General features: G+C 43.5%; 1 long non-coding RNA gene across 1 annotated transcript in view; it reads left to right on the plus strand.

Moving 5' to 3' along the window:
* Window positions 1-17365, plus strand: part of LOC142848142 (uncharacterized) — an 86867-nt gene that overhangs the window by 44252 nt on the left and 25250 nt on the right. The window lies entirely within an intron of this gene.

The following is a 17365-nucleotide window of genomic DNA, read 5'->3' on the forward strand; positions in this document are numbered from 1 at the left end:
AGTAATGACTAATAAGTAAGTGTTGAAAAGGTATGGGACACAGGGGTCCTTGGGCACTATGGTGAGTGCAGCCACTGGAAAATAGTCTGACGGTTCCTCCAAGTACTAAAACTGAAATTATTAAGGATGGAGAGATGGCTCAGAGGCTAAAAGCACTGGCTGTTCTTCCAGAGGAGCCAGGTTTGATTTTCAGCACCCATGTGGTGTGGCTCCAGTTCGGGGAGTGAGGATTGGGGAGTTCTGACACCCTCTTCTGGCCTCTGTGGACGCTGCACTAACAGGGTGCACAGATATGAATTCAGGCAAAACACCCATACACATAAAATAAAAATAAATATAGCTTTTCTAAAGGTGAAATTATTATGTGACCTAGCAATTCCATTTCTGAGTATATACCTCCCGAAACTGAAAGCAGTTGTTTGTCCATTCTTGTTCATGATGTTCTGTTCGCCATAGTCAAAAGGTGAGAATAGTCAAGTGTTCGTCAAGTGATGGATAAACAAGGCAGGCAAAGAGTTTGCTGGGACAGACATTCTAAGTGTTACATACAGAGAGAGACAGACAGACAGACAGAACAGCTGTCTATCTAAAATGATAAAATAATGAGTGGTACTGATTTACTTGACTGTAGTTATCAATTCACCAGGTACAATTGACCCCTGTGTCAGTGGGTTCTGCATCCTCGGGCCTCCACATCTGTCATTCAACCAACCGCAGATTGAAACTATTTTTCTAGGGCAGATGAAACTGCTCAGCGGGTAAAGGGGCTTACTGCCAAGCCTGAACACGTGAGTTTAATCCCTACAGTCGACAAGGTGGGAGGAGAGAAGTGACTCCTACGGATTGTCCTCTGACCTCCACACTGAAGTGTCTGCATCCTCGCACCTTCCCTTTCTCTCTCTAGGTCTCTCCCCTACCCCCAGTTATCTCGCTCGCTCGCTCTCTCGCTCACTCTCATGCTCTCATCTCTCCCTATCGTTCTTGCACCCACACCACCTGTAATCTGACTCAGGAAGATGAGACCGGAGGATCTAGATTTGAACAGCCTAAGCTACGTAATGAGACCCTGCCTCAAACATCAAAACAACACCACAAAAATAATGCAAATCTTAAAACAATGCAATGTCATAACTACTTGTATAACATTTACACTATATTGGGGACTTTAAGTAATCTAGACATGATTTAAAGTTTACAGGAGAATTTATATGGCTTTATGTAAATACAAAGCCGCTTTGTACAAGAAACTTGAATCATTTCTTGGATAAGTTCCTGGAGCCAGTTCCCCAAAGACACAGAATGATATAAATACAGATACATAGTTATGTCAAGACAAATATACCAAGATATCATATCATATACCTTAAATATAAATATATAATTATAAATGTATAAACTACTTAGTTCAAATCCCTTAAACATTTCAATTCTTTTCTATCCAACTAGAAGGGCCCTGTTTGTACTGCTGGCCAGAACAAGTTTTTTCCACAGCCATGAAGAGATGATATTCCGAGAGCCTATGTCAATTGTGTGTAAGCAAGCACAGTATTGAAATGCAGAAACTTTACCTTTTAGAGTCTAATAACAGCCAACAAACTTCCTCATGTCGCACACGCTAAAGCAGTGGTTCTCAATCTGTGGGTAGAAACCCCTTTGGGGATCGAACTACCCTTTCAAAGGGATGACATATCAGATATCCTGAATATTTACATTGTGATTCTTAACAGTAACAAAATTACAATTCTAAAGTAGCAACAGAATAATTTTATGGTTGGGGAAGTCACCACAACATGGGGAACTGCATTAAAGTGTCGCAGCTTTAACAAGGTTGAGAACCACTGCCCTAGAATGTGTTGGATGTTGTTTATAGATGCTACTGATCTTGTCTCAGTACTAAATCAGTTTCCTGTTTTCATCATTTAGACACTGCTTTCTTAGTTTCTGTAATCAAACTCACGTAGCTGAGCTCTTTAGACAGTCTGTTACCCCTATACAAATGGGGAAGGAGGTTAAGTTTTAACATTTTTAGACCAATATGGCTGCTGATTTCTGTGATGCCAACTCAACAACTCAATATAGTAAACTGGAACACTCTTTTCAAAAGAGAACAGGCTTCAAAAATTCAAGTGTGTGTGTGTGTGTGTGTGTGTGTGTGTGTGTCCATAGCAGCAACATTTTTTCCAAGTTCTACAGTCATTTGAGCAAAATTGTAGAGACATCCAAGATGCTGTGTTGGAAAATTAATAATAATAATAATAATAAAAGCAAAGTCTTCGAAAAGAGCACATTTCTGGTTTAGCTGAAATACCAGATACCATTTTTTAAAATTAGTTTCTTAATCACCATCTGGAGAGAAAGAATTCTGAGGAGCATCATTAAAACCGGCTCTGGAAAGCACAGTCAGTACTGAGCATCCTAAAGCAGGGTCGGTACTGAGCATCCTAAAGCAGGGTCGGTACTGAGCATCCTAAAGCAGGGTCGGTACTGAGCATCCTAAAGCAGGGTCGGTACTGAGCATCCTAAAGCAGGTGCACACTACTTTCCACGCTACAGTCCACTCTGTGTCTACAATACTAGTGCACACATTGTTTGAGACTCGATTCTGCTTTTCCAGCAGAGGGCCCAGAGGATGACATGGCACAGCGCTGTGAAGAACTGCATCCTCTCAGCCAGTATTTCCTTTCCATGGTGGGAAGGTTCTAAGAATTCGGTCTCTTTGTGAACATCAGTTTAAACATGCTATTAAAAAAAAAAGGACACCCTTGCCTCCAGAAAAACTTGACAACCAAGTTTGTAATGTCATGAGTTACTGAATTCATACTCATACTGAGTAGTGGCAAGCAAGAGTCAAGCTTCCTAGTGTTTTCCAAAATTTAAGAGAGGCACTTTAAGCAACTCCACAGGGCAGATGTCATGAAAGGAGACAAGTAGACTATGTTTTGAAAGCACATTTAGAAACCATCCATTCTGTTTATAGATGAGAAAGCTTAGACTTGGAGACTGAAGCAATGTGACTTGAGGAACCCCCAAGTAGTAGTAGCAAACCTGAACTGACCCCCTGGTTCTAACTCCAGACCTAGCTTTTTCCATTCTTCCACGTAATGGACAATTTTGAAAGGATTTATTTATTATGTATGTAGTGTTCTGCCTTTAGGCCAGAAGAGGGCACCAGATTTCATTTTCCATGGCTGTGAGCCACATGTGGTTGCTAGAAATTGAACTTGGGACCTCTGGAAGAGCAGCCAGTGCTCTTAACTTCTGAGCCATCTCTCCAGCCCCATTATAGACAATTTCTGAGGGCTTGGAAATGAGTCAGTGGTGAGGGTGCTTGCTACCAACCTGATGACCTGAACTCAGAACTGGAACTCAGATGGCATGTTGTCTTCTGTTCTCTCTCTCTCTCTCTCTCTCTCTCTCTCTCTCTCTCTCTCTCTCTCTCTCTCACACACACACACACACACACACACACACTGTAAACTTTTAACAGTATGTTAAGGTATTTCTAACCAACTAAAGTGACACCTTCATAAAATGACAATTTTAATGATAGTAATCAAGGGAGCCTTTGTTGAGTGATCTGTGCTTTACCTTTGCAATGTCATTGTTTTTCTTTTGTGTTTTTGTTTTGTTTTGTTGCAGCTATGCAGTAGGCACTGTGATCAATCCCATGCTGTAGGTGGGAAAGGCAAAAAGGGATTGGGTACCCTACCTGCTCGCAGGTTTGTGATAGACTCATGCCTTAGACTGGATAGTCAATCTAACTCAAGTACTTAGAATTACAGCCTTCGAGTTCAGGAGAACATTCACTCGTTTATGTTTTGTAAATGGAGGCTGCTCATTCATTTCCCTGCCAACCTTACCCAATACTGCAACTGTTGAGGAGCCATAGAACAATCGAAGCCTTATTCTGCTCTTCAATGCTAATTTCCTGGCAAATAAAAATATCTCCCCTCCTTATATAAGATGCTAATCAAAAACCAGTATTTAAAAAAACAGTATTTTTACTCTAAAACCTAAAAATAAAATCTATTGAGAGTGTTAACATACAGACATACAGAGGAACCTGGCCCCGCAGCTTGAGGACCTGACAGATGCTCTGGGTCACACCTGTGTGCAGGGCAGGCTGTATCTTGTCTCTTCAAAAAGTGAAACTCCGCCTATTTTCCTCTCTTCTTCCTCTTCCCCTCTCTGAATCTTTCTGTCTCTCTTTCTCTCTGTTTCTCCCTTTCTCTTTTTCTCTTCCCTTTATCTCAATAAAACTCTTTATTTAAGCTTTGCCTGCATGACCTGTTTGTCTCTCTTCTTCCTTTTCCACTCTCTGAACCTTTCTGTGAGGCCTATAGCTCTCACCTGCCAAGGTCTCTTATGCTCAGAATCACTGTGGGCTCTCACCTCCACCTGCAGCCCAGGTCCCTCTCTCAAGCAGAAATCATTACAGGGAGAACAACACAACTTATTTAATCAAAAGAATTCTTTAAGAAAAATGTTTATCATCACAGTGGTAGATGTGAAAATAGATATAACACTTTTATTTTAATACTTGACAATTTTTTATGTTCAAATCACTGTTGGCTGCAGCAATAACCATCCCATATTTTAGCAGCAACAGATTTCAGTTCTAGGAGGGTCACAAATGCAAAGAAAACACACCAGCAAACAAAGTACATGAATGCTGGGGGTTAAATTTGGGTCCTCATGTTTGTATGGCAGACTCTTTACCGATCCAGCCATCTCCCCAGTGCTCCCTCCCTTTGAGTTTGGGTTTGGGCTTTTGTTTTTGTTTTTGTTTTTTTCCTTTAGACAGGATCTCAGGATGTAACTTCAGCTGGCCTGGAACTTACTAGGTAGACCATGCATGCTGGCCTTGAACTCACAGAGAGTTGCCAGCCTCTGACACCTGAATGATGGGATTGAAGGCACACTCCACCACACCCAACTTCTGGCTCCTTTTCAAACAGTTCTTCAGGGGATTGATTGTAAGATAGTTCTGTCCCATTCAAGACCAGTTCCCCCTGCACTAACCATCCTGGCCCATGAAGATAATAGGAAAGACCTAGGTCTTTAGAACAAGCTGAATGCCTTCAAACCAGCCAGTCCCAAGCCTGCCAGGTCCACCTTACTACTCCTTCCCTGGCTTTCTTCCATGCCCTCTGGCTCTCCCAGCCCTATATAGCTATCCCTTCTTCCAGGGTCTGGGAGGATTTAACAAGCATCCTTTCTTTGCTTTTTTCCTTCCTTTTTTCTTTTATTTATGTCTGCCTGTGTGTGTGCACATGTGCATGTGTGTGTGTGTGTGTGTGTGTGTGTGTGTGTGTGTGTGTGTGTCTACATGAATTCATGTTCACCATGTGCATGCAGTACCCACAAAGGCCAGAAGAGGCTGTTGGATCTTCTGGAATTGGAATTACAGACAGTTTGAGCTACCTGATGTGGGTGCTGGCAACCCAACCAGAGTCTTCTGCAAGGGCAGTGTTCCAATTGCTTTTAGTTACTGTGATAAACCCAATGACCAAAAATGACTTGAGAAAAAGGGATTTGTTTCAGCTCACCATTAAAGTCCACTATCTAGGGAAATCAAGGCAGGAACTGAAGCAGAGACCACGGAAGAGTTCTGCTTACTGGCTTGCTTCTCCTGGCTGTCTCAGGCTGCTTTCTTATATAACCCATGTCCACTCACCTAGGAATGGTCCTGCCCACAGTGGACTGGACCTTCTCACATCCACTAGCAATTAAGAAAATACCTCACAGACATGGCTACATGTCAACCCGATCTAGGAGAGTCCTTAGTTGAGGTCCACTCAGCGACTCTAGGTTCCTCCAGGTTGATGAAAACCAGGCAGCACAAACAGAAAATGGTCTGAATCTCTGCGCCTTCTCTCCAGCCCCAGACTCACCCCGTTAATGGTAAGTGCCTCCTCCCACCTCACCTGAGCAATGACAGAAACTGTTTTAAAACTAAAGCCTGTCTTGAAACTCAAAAGCTAAGGTTGACTCCTCATTTCTGTCTACTGCTGTATCAAAACTCCTTCCCGAGTACTGTGTGCGTAAGGCCCTTCTTCCTGAGCTGTGAGCCAAGTTTAACAGGTGGGTGGGGGAGTGTCAGTACTGACCCATGATGGGCATAAGGATGACTTGCTTTCTCCTTCTCCCTCTATGTTTTAAGACAAAGCCTCCTGTATCCAGGCCTTGAACTCCTAACTTTCTGACCTCTGCCCCCAGGACTGTGAGGACAGGAATACACTACCATGCCCAGCTGGGATGACCATTGTTTTCTCAGAATCACAGATTCATTCACTCAAAATGTTGCTCATGGTCTCCTAGTGCCTCTATGTTCCTCCTGCAAACCAGTTCCAAAGGCCTAAGAGCCCCAAGTGGGGATTTACCACAGCAACTCAATACTGCCGGTATCGAATATAGGAGCTGCTTCTCTTGCTGCTGCCACCGAGAACCCAATGAACACAACTTAAGCAGAGAAGGATTCTCCACCAATGACTTTTCTTCCCTGGTGGAAGAAAGGGTATCCGCCCTTATTTTACACGCGTGCACTGATAGTTTGACTTTCCTTCTCCACTGGACTGGATTTGGAATCACCTAGGAGATACATCCTTGGGAATGTCTGTGGGAATGTCAGTTAAATGTTCAAAAATGGTTAACTGAAATCGGAGGTTCCACCTTGAAGTGGGTGGAGCCATCCTGTTGGGCGGGGGTCGTCTCCTGCGTGAAAGGGGAAGACAAGAAAAGGCCTAGCTGAGTACCAGCATCGGCATCCATCTGTCTCTGCTTCCGTCCTCTGCAGACGGCTCCGCCGGGTTCACAGAAGAGAATCCATACACTGCACTTGGCTGGTTGTACGCTTACTGGAGTTGCATCCTGCTGTTGACTCCAAAAAAGTACAAACAATAATGCTTAGATTCCAATTAGCCACACAGATATGATCATATAAAATCATTGGTTCAGTAATTTCTTTGTAACTCCAAAATAAAACCCACTAGAAGTGTTTACTTAGAGTTAAGATCTGCATACAAGAACAAAATCCGACGGAACCGTTAAGTCAACTTGTGTAGACAAATATGGAGGTGTCACTGGAGAAATTCTGAGATGCTTGCCTGTCGTCTAGAAGTAGGAAAACAGCGAACATCTTCATAGTATAAGAGACTCAGAATTCGTGTATTGGTGTTTTCACACTGCTCTGGTGACACGCCACAGGGTGAAGGACTTCAGAAAGTCATTCCCTCAAAACATGGTTTACAGCATTCTAGGGCCTCCCCGTTCTACCTGGAAACCCATTCCAAAGGCCTAGAGCCGCGCTGTTCAGCTTATCAGAACCACTTGCAATATCAATTGTTTGCATGTGTCACTTCTCTTATGGCTGTGACAAGATTTCATGAGACTCAGGGTTTGAGGGATGTCACCAATCGGAATAGAGGAGGCAAGATAAGATAGTTGGCTGCTGGTTTCGTTCCAGAAACTTTGAGGAAGCAGAGAGTTTGCACCCCAAGCAAAGCCTACCTATAACCCTCAGACCTCATCCCAAACAACCCAAGTCGGCCATCTAGGCCACATATCCAAAAGGCTCCCCAAGTTCACAAAACAGCAACAACATCTGGGGCCCAAGTGTTCGGCCACACAAGTCTGTTGTGTACACTTCACATTCAAACTCTGTGGGCATGAACTGTATTGCTGTGTGAATAGCTTAGGCAGGCAGAGCCACTCCCAGCCAGTGATGAATCTGTTCTAAGCAGCAGATCTTTCCAAGGGCAGCAATTCAGTCTTGCTATCAGCTCTGTCCTATACTGTGGGATTCAGCAAGCTGGATACAGGGTCAGCCAGTCGGTGGTGTCGCGGATGGCATTCTCCTCAAAGTCATGTCTATCTTCCTACACAGTCATCTTTAGCCCCTAAGATGCCCTGTGCTCACCTCGAAAGAGCAGCAGTGGCCCAGGAGAAGGTAGCTCAGTGGTAGAGTGCTCACCTAGCAAACTCAAGGCCCTACCTTTCATTCCCAGAAATGCGCACACGTGTGCGTGGGAGCACACACACACTCACACAAGCCAGCAGTAAACCAGGAGAGAACAGAGTCCTCATTCTGAACCCGGTGTGAGAGGAGTTGATGAGTCATGACAAGATGGGAGGTGGGTGTGAGAGTCCAGGATGTTCTGCCATGCCAGCTGTGCAGGGCCACTCTGGGCTAGTCATGAAGAATATGACATTGCTTAGGTCTTAAGCAGGTCAGAATGAAGCACGTTAAATATAATTTTCAATGTGCTGTGACTGGTCATTTTGATTAAGTACAGTCATTAAAACAATATGTTAAGTGGTACCAATGGCCCCTGAGGTTGGAGAGATGGTTCAGTACCTAAGAGTACTAGCTACACTTCCAGAGGACCCAGGTTCAATTCCAGCACCTACATATGGCTCACAACCATCCCATAATGCCAGTTTCAGTGATGCTTTATCTGTAATCTAACAAATAAAGCTTGCCTGAAGATCAGAGTGCATAGCTAAGCCACTAGTTAGCTATAGAGGCCAGGGAGTAGTGATATACACCTTTAATCCCAGCACTCAGGAGACAGAGGCAGACGGATCTCTGTGAGTTCGAAGTCATCCTGGGCTACACAAGATTGGATCTGTCTAAAAGAGCAACAGAGGTGATCCCAGCACTTGGAATCACGCACCTTTAGTCCCAGCACTAAGGAGGTGGAGAAAGGAGCGATATGGCTGGGCGGAGAGAAGAGTATAAGACGGGAGGAGACAGGAGCTCAGATGCAGTCTGAGGCTTGGCAGAGAGCATTCAGTCTGAGGATTCATAAACAGGATCACCCCTTTGGTCTGAGCACTGGGAGAGGTAAGAACTCTCTAGTGGCTGGCTGCTCTGCTTCTCCAATCTTTCAGTTTTCACTCCTGATAGGTAACTCCAAATTTGTTATTAAGACCAATTAGAATTTGTGCTCCAGTTCCAGGGGATCTGACACCTCTTCTGGCCTCCAAAGGCACTGAACATTCATATGGTAAGTAGACATGCATGAAGGTCAAACAGCCATATGCATAAAATAATAAAATAAAATAAAATAAAATAAAATAAAATAAAAAATTTAAAAGAAGTGGTTCCTGAAATCTAAATCTTAGGTCAACATGATGTAGGATGAAATCTAAAAAATGTGGTTTTTACCAGAATTTCAGGGTGACATGGTTCAAGTGTTGGGAGCTTGGAAAATTCCCAGAAGTGCTTCGCACAACTAGAAGGAGCAGGTTCTCATGAGGCAGAATATCAAACTGAGTCTCACACAGGCCCTGCAATCACTAACAAGTGGAGAAACTGGGTTTATGAATGGTGTTTATTCCACTGCATATGAGCCTCCTAGGCTAAACACATAGACTATGAACCTGCCAATCAATAGCACTGTGATGCGTGGTGGGTGCGCATTTTCTCCAAGTCTCAAAAGTGACAGCGCTTGGAAGGTTGGGGTCCTGGCTGGCTGTGTCCAGCATGCAGCAATGGGCCTGACAGGAAGTGGAGCAGCATTTGTGAGCAGCAGGGGCATTCCTCAGTTGGTCTCAGATCATTGGAACTGTGTACGCACGTACACGTGTATGTTCCTTTCTCTAACATACAGAAAGATCTCACATGCATGCAAACATGCATGCAAAAAAGACACACAGACACTCCTAAGAAGAGTAGAATTTTCTTTCCAGTCAGTACCCCTCACAACTGCACAGAAGGCAAAGCATTTGTAAAGCAATAGTAAGACAGGGAGGAGGGGTGCTCACCTGCAATCCCAGAATTTGGGAGGTGGGGGCAAGAGGATTAAGAGCGCAAAATCAGCCTCAGCTACACGAGACCCTGTCTCAAAACTGACAACAACCAACTGAATGAAAAGTTTGGGAAGCCAAAATGTCAGTGTGTGTCTCTTGTCGAGATAAAACACCATGACCAAAAGCAACTTGGGGAAGAAGGAGCTTCTTTTATTTTACATTTCCACATTACATTCCACCATTGAAAGGGTTCAGGGCAGGAACCAAGAAGCAGGAACCCAGGCAGAAGCCATAGAGGACTACTGCTTTCTGGCTTGCTCCTCATTGTTTACTCAGCCTGTTTTCTTATAGCACCCAGGCCCACCAGCCCAGGAGTGGTACCTCCTACAGTGAACTAGAACCCCCGTCCCCAACATCAATCATCAATCAAGAAAATTCCTCACAGGTTTGCCCACAGGCTAATATCACAGGTCTGTCTACAGGCCAATAAGGTGGGATTTTTCTCAGTTGAGGTTCCCTCTTCCCACATAAACTCTACCTTGTGTCAAATTGACCAAAGAACAGCCAGCACAGTATACAACCAATGAGATCATTAATTTAGCATGAGAACTTGCTAATAACCATTCTTATTTTTCAAAAGTGAGATCATAAAGTAAACCTGAATAAATTTCAGAAGGTAACAGAATGATTGGCACCAGATCCAAGCATTAATTCAAAAGTTTGCTTCCCAGGAAACTCAGTTCGCCATGGGTTCTAGGGTCCCATCCATCACCCACAGCAACCCTGAGAACCATGCCTAGCCAGCTGTAAGGCAATGGGGTGGGAGTTTACATAGGCCCTGGAAAAGGCGAGACGTAGAAATTCTTAGTAACCCTGGAAGAGCTGGAATGAAAATAATTTCCCAGAATGAGGCTGAGCTCTGTGTTCTCATTCACTTAACAAGAAGGGCATTGTTTCTGGCCAAGCCAGGATGGAATCATCATTCTTTAGCATGAATAATTCACAGATATAACATATGGAAATTAATCAGAAATGACTAAGCAAGGGCAGATTCGTTGCGTTACAGCAATCATTTATTTATGAAATGATAATAAGTATAAAATGTCAGCAGGTGTTAAGATTCATCAGCTTGTTACTCTTTGTGCTGTTACTTCAAGGTGCAATGAATTCTGACATAAGACACTCAGATATTGAATTATTCTTCTGTGTTGAAAAACAAAGCGTCTCAAAATTAAAAACTATGTCAAATCTGCTGACGGTGTCCTATCTCAAATCAAGGTTATGAAATCAAAGGTCACTTCTATGGAAAGTGAAATATTGAAAGCTGGGTGTGCTGGCGATCACAGCACTCCAGAGGCCAAGGAAATATTATTTCTCAGTTATCTCTAGTTGTGTAACTCCTGCCAAGCAGGCTAGCGGCTTAAAGCAGTTTACATATATTCTTCTTGAGTGTGAGTCGGGATCAGGGAGCATTTGGCCTGGCCATTCTGCACGGGGTCTCTCGCGACTCAGGTGTTAGCCAGGGCCACTGACAGCTGAAGGGTCCGCTAAGACAGGGTCATCTTCATCCAATAAAGTGCCCTCACAGGGCTGGCAGCAGGAAGCCGACAGTCCTCTCTACGAGGGTCTATCTTCGGAATGTGGGCGGAGTTTCTCTGTGTCTCAGCAGTTGCTCCCAAATAACCACAAAGGAGCTTAATATTAATCACATATGCTCAACCGATACCTTAGGCTTATTACCAACCAGCTCTTAACAACTTAAATTAGCCCATATTTCTTATCTGCCACGTGGCTCATGGCTTACTACCTCATTTTCTACACGTCCTGTTTCCTCTGCGTCTAGCTTGAGATTCCTCAGACTCCACCCTGTATTCTCTCTGCTCCAAAAATCCTGCCTAGCTATCAGCCAACAAGTGGGGTGTAAGGCAGAGGCAGCTGGATCCCTGGAGCTCACCGACTGAGGAGTCTAGCCCACTTGGTGAAGCTACAGGTCAATGAGAGACCCTGTCCCAAACAAGACATGTATAGCTTCACACTCACACACACACACACACACACACACACACACACACACACACGCATGTTACCAACACATATGTGCACCTCCACAGAAACACACATATGCACAAAGACATTTCGGAAGGCTATCTTACCCTGTAGAGGTCTAGTTTCGTCCTCGAGCTCTGTGAATTCCTAGGCAGTATAAATAATCAAGCAGGCCTTATTCATGGAGCACATGCTACGGGAGCAATGGTTCATGGCCTCATTGTCACTGTCTGAGATATAGCTGGCATCACTCTGGCAGAGTTTAAGAGTGGAAGGAAGGGTGCGGGAAGGGCACAGTGGGGGCGGTGCAGGCGCTGTGCTCTCAACCACAGCGTGCTTTGCAAATAACCCCAGCCTTTTCATCTTAACTTTCAGAAGGTCCTCAGCTCCTACAACGTAAAGCCTTCCCGTTACCCGAGAACTGTGAACGCCACGGGGCTCGGCTTGATAATGAAGCTTCCTGCACCTGCCCAGAAACAAAACCGGCAAAACCAGATGAAATGGTGTTCTCTATGTTGGACAAGTTTATTTTTCCCTCTTGCGGAAACCTGAGCAGGCATGCCCCTCAGGAAACAGCAAGATATTTGTCTTTTAAGTTCAAAATAGCTTAAGCAGGGAAACATGGGAAAATGTTTAAGCAAAATAAATTCAGGAGAAATTTTGGAATTATCTGCTGGCGCTGTGGAAGGAACTTAAATGGAGCTCAAAGAAAACAGGGGACTAGGCCTCATGGAAAGTGGGGAAAGCTCCCCCTAGTGGACAGTTGCAGGATTGTAGGGAGAGTGAGGGATGGATCGGACCTTCTTTTGTTTATGCTATAATTATTCCCCAAACTTTAAAAGCGTTTGGTGCCCGAAATACCCTGTGTAGGTGATGTTTTGGAGAAAGAAGAAAATATGAGGAACATCTTAGAAATCCACTTGAGTCGCCAGCGGCAGAAAAGAGCACGGGTCTCCAGAGTAAAACCGCAGTTTCCAGCGGCTTGTGGATTAACTCTTGCTTTTCCAAAACGTTGTCAGCTTTATGACTCTGTCTGCGGGTTCCACACAGAGGAAACCAAGCAACCTCACTTGGAAAATTATTAAGGGTAAAAATTGCATGTGTGCGGTATGGTTTAATTTCCATTGTCAACCAGACTGGATTTAGAACAACCTCAACCTTCCTAAAGCTGTGACCTTTTAATACAGTTCCTCATGTTGTTGTGACCCTAAACCACAAAATTATTTTTGTTGCTAGCCAGGCAGTGGTGGCATGCACCTTTAATCCTAGCACTCAGGGAGGCAGAGGCAGTAGGAGCTCTGTGAGTTTGAGGCCAGCCTGGTCTACAGAGTCAGTTCCTGGACAGCCAGAGCTACACAGAGAAAAACCAAAAGAGAACAAATATTTTTTCATTGCTACTTCATAACTGTGACGTTGCTACTGTTATGAATCGTAGTGTAAATATCTGATATGCAGAATATCACAGAAATGTGAAATGCTCATTCAATCCCCCCTCCCCACATATTTAGAATCACTGACTTAAGATTCTAAATGTCTATAAGGACATTTCTAGGATAGAGTAACTGTGTTGGAGAGATGGCTCAGAGGTTAAGAGTTATGGCAAAAGAACCAAGTTCAGGTCCTAGGACACACAGTGGTTCACAAACATCCGTAACTCCAGTTCCAGAGGCTCTGACGCCTTCTTCAGGCGTTCACAGACACCAGGCATTTATATGATACACAGACATACATGAAGGCAAAACACCCATGCATACTAAATAATAATAAAATATTAAAAATAATAGAGATAAAATTAATAATGGTGATAATAAAAATAATATATAATAAAATTTTATAAACAAATGTTCCTGGTACAATATCTGCTCCCAAGATATCTGTGATAAAAGAAAGGAAGGCACCAAGCAAAGAAAGGCCAGTCAATAGACCAGTAGACAGAGCAACAGATGCTTGCCTAACAAAGTATTGATTCCTGGAAGGCCAACCATCCATTTTCTCACTTTTTATGTCCAATTTGTTGGTCTGGAAGATACAAAATGTTAGAGTTTTATTTACAGGTATGACACAGTGTGGAAAACTTTTTGCTGTCTTCTAAGTTCCCAGCCTAAGAACTGATTTTCTGACTTATTAACCTTCTGGTATTACTAGCAATCCCTCTTTCTGACTAATTGCTAAAGACATCTGTTTCCTTGCAATTAGTGACTTTCGCTGCAATCTCCTCTGGAATATTTTTCATGATAGCTGCCTAGTAACCCATTGACATAAGAACCCACTCGCTCTTTCCCATTGCCCTGTATCTACCCTGTTTATTCCCCTAATAAATGAGACTTGATCAGAATCCTGTCTTGTCTCCATCTTTTCTGTCTCTTGTCCCTTTCAATTCTCACCCTCCCACCTAGGGTCTCCCTTAACTAACCCGCGAGTCGGGGCAACACATGACATGTCAGCCACATCTCACAGTGTTTAGTGAGACATGGCACAGGTAAATCATGAACCCAATTCTTTATCTTATATAGGACTAGAGAGACAGTGGGCACGGAACGCTGAAACTACAGATAGCACTTCAATATCAAAACATTCACTAAGGCTGCATGCAATTTTTTTTTTTTTTTTGGTTTTTCGAGACAGGGTTTCTCTGTAGCTTTGGAGCCTGTCCTGGAACTCGCTCTGTAGACCAGGCTGGTCTCGAACTCACAGAGATCCACCTGCCTCTGCCTCCCGAGTGCTGGGATTAAAGGCGTGCGCCACCATCGCCCGGCTGCATGCAATTTTTTAAATGTTAAACAGAAATATCAACTTGGAATCATTTTGATCATTGCAATAGTTTGATCTTTTAATAAAAATTTTCAGAGTTTTAATAGAAATATGTATAAATTACTAAAATGATTTAAATTTAAACAGTTTTTACATTTACTTAATGCTTTTGATGTAGATATTTCAAATTTTGTTCATTCCCCCCCCCAAGACAGGATTTCTTTGTGTAACAGCCCTGGCTATCCTGGAACTCACTCATAGACCAGGCTGGCTTCAACTCACAGAGATCCGCCTGCCTCCGCCTCTGCCCCTGCCTTTGCCTCTGCCTCCTGTGTGCTGGGATTAAAGGTGCGTGATACCATCACCCAGCATTTTGTTCAATTTTTATGCCATAATCTTTTAAGTATTCTCTAGGCTAAAATATCAAATTAATGTGAAATTCTTCATAATATAAGTAGTGATTTTGCTGAAGTAAAGGAAAGAAAATTAATTTATGGCATAGACACAAATATATGAACTATTTTTGCTAACGTACTGTATAAAACACATGGGCTGTAGAAAGCACTGCTGCCCGCCCCATGCCTGTGACCAGAGCACCAAATGTCTTCTGCTCCTTATTATTCTATCCACTGTAGTCAACACTGTGCTACATTTTAGCATAGAGAAGCCAGAGCTTTCATGTAACCTCTGTCTGCGTGCAACTCAGGAAGAGGACAAGAGGCATCTCCCTTTCCTCGCCCTGTTTCTACCCCAGATACATTTACACAAGTTTCTTGTGAAAGATCCCCAGAGAGGACCTTCCTCTCTGATGAAGACCCCAAAACCAGGACACTCCGAGACCAGGCCACAGGATGCAATTAACAGGAGGTTTATTGAGTAGCACAGGTACCTGTGGGCAGCAAGTCTTTCATAGGGCTTGCGCGCCTGCAGACTGGGGGAAAGTCTTTTTATAGGAAAGAGGGTAGCAGAAGCAGATTACAGAAGCAAATGCATGGTTATTGGTCAGCTGGAATGGGCAAGGGGCACAGGTGGTTCTTCCTTTCCCAGAATAGATGTATGGGGTCAAATATCCTGTTTTTTTTCTTGGTTCTTCCTTTCCCAGCCCAGATGTATGGCAACAGGCTTCCTGTTAATTGATTCTATATTCTGCCTTGCAGCCAGGAACCCTGACCTCACTCTGCATTTACATTGTTCGTCAAAAGCCTTGTGGAATGACGTTACAGCAGCTAAGCTGGGATCTTTCGTAGGGGGAATTGTTTCTCCTGTGAATTGTTGATATATCCTAAGTTGGGCACATGTGCTGGCTATAGGCTTCCTGTTTCCCCTAGACAAACGGGATGTTCTCATGAGAGCCGGCTAGCTGCAGGTCCTGAGAGGGTCCTGAGGGTCTCAAGCGGACAGGATGTTTCTCATGAGAGCCGGCCAGCTGTGGGTTATGGGGGGGGGGGCGGCTGGGCTCGTTATTGCTGCTAACTTAATGCTACTAGGTAGGGGTCTGCTAACTTAATGCTACTAGGTAGGGGTCTTTTATTCTTTCACTTGAAGACAACATATTGTTAATTCACCGGGCAGTAGTGGTGCATGCCTTTAATCCCAGCACTCGGGAGGCAGAAGCAGGCTGATCTTTGTGGGTTTGAGGCCAGCCTGGTCTACAGAGGTAGTTCCATGACAAGCTCCAAAGCAACAGAGAAACCTGTCTTTAAAAAACCAAACAAAAAGACAAAAAACAAAGAACAAAAAAAAAAAACAAAAAAAAAAACCCTCAAGTCTGTCAAGGATGCAAAACACCTGAAAAATCTCATCCCATGGCAAGAGTGTAAAAGGATGTGGTCCCTTTGAAAGAACAATTCTTCGGTATCTATAAGGTTCAATTAAAATTATCATATGATTTAGCAATTTGAGTTTTAAATCTTTTTCATGATACAGTTTAAGACATACAAGGATTTACTCATAGTAAATCCCAGTCCCAGAAACAGACTAAATGGCAGTTCACAGTAGAATGGACACATGGCAATTGCTAGTGGTACAATGGAATAGTATTTAATAACGAGTGTAGCTGCTAAGGCAGCGTGGATGGCTCTGTAGCCACTGATGCAGCGTCGATGACTCTCACAGTCACTAGACTGAAGTCAGACAGGAAGCAGGAGTTAGACGCGAGGCAATGCTTTTTGTAGGGCTCCACTAAGTCCAAGAACCAAGGAAACTAGTCTGCAGTAGTTGAAATCAGAGCCCAGGGGCCTCTGGCTGGGTTGCTGGGGGATCTGAAAAACTGGAAAGGACACTAGGACTAGTCCAGAAACATGAAAATGCCCCAGCTCTTATTTGGGTGGTGTATGCAGCTGTTAAATACTATTAATATTAATTATTAATATTAACTAATTAATATTAATTAATATAAGTGAGCATATAAAATGTGTGGGCTTTAATGTGTAAAAAGTATATGTCAATTTTAAAGGCTTGTTCGTGCCACTGTCATGTAACCATGCCGCTAAGATTGTCCTTTTGTTTGCCCACCTTTTCAGTTCAAATCATGTCACATTATCTTACACACGCGCGCGCAACTATTTCTTGTATTCTACACTAGCCTTGAACTTGCTATGCAGTCAAGGCTGGGGATGAACTCCTGATCCTCCTGCCTCTGCCTCTGGAATTCTGGGACTACAGGACTGCACCACCCCACCTAGTCTTTCCTTTGTGTGTATATTAAGTCGACCTATATGAAATTATCAAATGTTCAGTAGTTTTGACTGATAAAAGTAAAAATTCTCCATGATCTAAACTAACAGGTTTTTAATGTTCGTGGATTATTTGCTTA

Source organism: Microtus pennsylvanicus, chromosome 4 (assembly GCF_037038515.1).
Source record: "Microtus pennsylvanicus isolate mMicPen1 chromosome 4, mMicPen1.hap1, whole genome shotgun sequence".
Taxonomy (NCBI): domain Eukaryota; kingdom Metazoa; phylum Chordata; class Mammalia; order Rodentia; family Cricetidae; genus Microtus; species Microtus pennsylvanicus.